Below are 3,575 nucleotides of genomic sequence, written 5' to 3'. Positions count from 1 at the left end.
AGCTTATGTTTTTTTTTTTTAATAATTTCTCTCTCTTCTCTCTTGGTGGTTTCAAAAAATAAGAAAAAAAGTGCTATAGCTTAATTATTAGCTTATGTTTTTTTTTTTAATAATTTCTCTCTCTTCTCTCTTGGTGGTTTCAAAAAATAAGAAAAAAAATAATATTTAAAGAAAATAGAGAATGGAGTAGAAAACCTGTTAGAGTTTATATTAAAAATGTAGTAAATAAAGTAGAAAATGGTGCTTTGATTAGTTGGAATGCATAACATTACTAGAGATATTGCTCATAAATAGTTGGAAAAGGAAAAAAAAATGATATATAAAAGCAAGGAATAGATTAGCATGCCAATGAATTTCCACCCTCCATAAAATATTGTTGGAAGATGAGAAATTGCATTCCTAAATTAAAGGATCCATACAACTCATATATATATGTGTGTGCGCGCGCGTGTGCGCGCGCGTGTTTTACCAGCCTATCAACTAATAACAGCCGATAATAGTTGTATGACGGCCTCTAGCATATCTTGAAAAAAAAAAAAAAAAAAAAGTAAAATGAAAACATAAATTAAACACAAAAACAACCTTTGAAGATAACAACAAAATCATTTCAAAGACGATATTCAATTAATTTTTACATATCCATTTTACACATGCAGCCAAAGCTCAAAGGGTATCTCCAAGCCGATCAAAGAGATAAACACACACACAAAAAAGCCGATCGAAGAAATAAGAGCCTGCAGCCCAAGCATCGAAAGTTTTATTCAATAAATATAGCAATTAGCAAGTTTACTTCTTACGCAAGCCGCGAAAGTAGGCCTTTGGGTTTTGTTCAAAACCACCCCTTGATATGCGATGACCCCTTCCGGGAGCTTTCATTGTTTTCCCGCCTGAGCGTGACAGGACGGCAACCACACACGCCAACAGACCTATGCCGATGACAGCAGTAGCACCAACTACCGCCTGCGCCTGCAGTGAGCTTACGCTGCTACCCATTACCACTCCACAACAAAACACAAGTCTACAACTCTCATATATATATATATATATTCCCTTTACAGGACAGGATGGAGAACATCACTTAATTACTGTTTTCATGTAGTAATTAATTGATTCGTGTAGCAAAAGGAGTGGGGTAAGGTTTCTTTGTCCTCGGAGACGTAAGTGAGATGTTATCTTTATCTCCAAGTAAAAGGTTTACTTTATCCTTATCTCTAAGACTCGAAGTAATAGGTTTACTTTATCTTTATCACTTCATAGACGTCATTAGGGGTGGGCAAAAACCCGCCCAACCCGCCCCGCCCCGTCCGGGTTTCATGTGTTTTTTTGCGGGTTCGGGTAAGATTCTTTCAACCCGTGCGGGTCGGGTCGGGTTGCGGGTTTTAAAGGTTTTTCCCTGCGGGTACCCGCCCGACCCGCTGCATAAGTATAAAAACAAAAAAACCCTAACCCAACTCCATTCAGCCTTGCTCTTTTTCTTCTGCCGCCTCCCCCCTTTTCTCTCCCTCTAGCTCTCTCGTCTCCCTTGCTCTCTCTCGTCTTACTTGCTCTCTCTCCAGTGTGTTCTCTCTCTCCGCCTCTCGTCTGTTTCTCTCTCTAGTCTACATCGCCGCTCCCACCTCCACAGACCACGATCTTTGGTTTTCTTTTTCATTCTTTGGTTTTCTGCAAAGTTGTGTATGTTTGTTTGTTTTTCGGGGTTCTGTGTTTATAGGTTTAAATCGTTTGATGTAGGTAGTGTTTGTTTCTCAGGGTTCTGAGAGGATCTGACAAAAATGGAGGAGAAGAAAGAGGATCTGGAGAAGAACCCGCACAACCCGCAATACCCGTCTCGTCCCGCGCGCAATACCCGAACCCGCACGGGTATTGCTGTCTGTGCTCGGGTGGCGGGTTGAAATTTTGAAACCCGCAGGGTGCGGGGCGGGTTGGGGAAAAGGCCGATACCCGCCCCGCCCCGACCCGTGCCCACCCCTAGACGTCATGCATGACTTTAACGTTTTGTAAGGATATAAAGCTAATTGCGTGTGGTCCAGTGTAGAATAAACAAGAGGCCACTAAGAGTGGTGGTTTAATGGCCAAAATAAATTTTTAAGTGGTTAAGGCATGTATTAGGGTGTGGGTTCAATCCTCTGTAATGTGGAATCCTTACATATGCTCGATGCTCTGGTGGGACCGGATCAGGCTATGGCCCAGTCGGATTCCATCTATAGTCACACTCAATTAAGATAGCCACAATTGGTCCCATTCGAGTCACGGAGGAGGCGATCTATGAAATAGAATGAGCCACGGCTGGATAGCGTAGTGGCATATTACGATCCTATGTGTCCCCTTTTCCCTTTTCCAATTAACAAAAATAAAAGTGATTCTCTTGCTTTTATTTATTCTCTTATGGTGGATGCAACACTTTACAGTGCAGACAAGCTAATACTTGAAACTCTTTCATGGGAAGGCAATGCAGGTCACTATCCACAGATTGGCAGAATATATATAATTCTTCAATTAAAGTTCTCAGTGGAAGACTTTGAAGGGAATAACTTATTCTTCTATTTAAGGATAACTAATTATGAAACCTTAAGAACAAAGCTTAGAGATGGCCGGGTATGGTTGTGAGAATAGAGGGCAACTACTCCACCTACAACGGGGTTCCAAGTTTAACGCTCCCAACCCGTTAGAGCTAGGTTTGTTAACTAATGCCTCAAAGCCGGCGCAAAGGAAATACCATGGGAGCATGATCCTCTTGTGGATGAGTATTTTTGTCTTTTCATTTTTTGAGGGGACAAAAATACTTTTCCACTATAACTAATTGGATATTTTCTAGTTCAAATGAAATGGAAAGGATCCTAATTCAATACCATGAGGTGCAGAGCATTAAATGAAAGCAAATGATAATTCAAACATTGAATGCCAAAGCTTGTGGCCGGTCAACATAAAACAAAAATAGCAAAGACTCAGCAAATAATATTCCCAATCGATTAAAATAGTTGGTTCAAAAATCATTTGATGAAAAAAAAACTGTAAATGTTCAAAATTAACATAAAACATGAAGTGCTTTCCTTTGAACTAAAACTCTTGTTCTAAACTCATGTAAGTTTTTCTTCTCTCTTTTATTATGGCCTTGTATAGGGTTGCACGTAATCTTGAAGGACCCGTTGGGAAGAGTCAGTCTAGGCCAATTGATTAACTTTTAGGTGCAATCAGCATGACAATATATACATGGTGATGGGCCACACTCATTTGACTGTGATGCACTCCATCCCAACCTCCACACGGTGTCATGCAATCTCTCTTTCTTGGGCCAAATAGTTTCTTAAAACTTGTTCTATCTCAACACGTGCATGCTTAATCTTTACTTTTCTGTTGAATGTTCGTTCATCTTATGACATTTAGCATGTGTAGCTAGAGGGGCTAGCTTTTCTCTTATAAAAACTCTCCTTAATTAGAAAGTGACACAAATTTCTTTCAAAAATTTTCTTTAATAAGTGAACTTTCCTTAAATAAAATTCTCCTTAATTAGCATGTGTAGAGACGTCTCATACGGCGGCCCTCCATCTTCACCTTTGGGTGAAAGACTTTTGTTT

Source organism: Corylus avellana, chromosome ca2, assembly GCF_901000735.1.
Source record: "Corylus avellana chromosome ca2, CavTom2PMs-1.0".
In the NCBI taxonomy this organism is placed as follows: domain Eukaryota; kingdom Viridiplantae; phylum Streptophyta; class Magnoliopsida; order Fagales; family Betulaceae; genus Corylus; species Corylus avellana.
Note: the sequence above shows the minus strand (reverse complement) of the source record.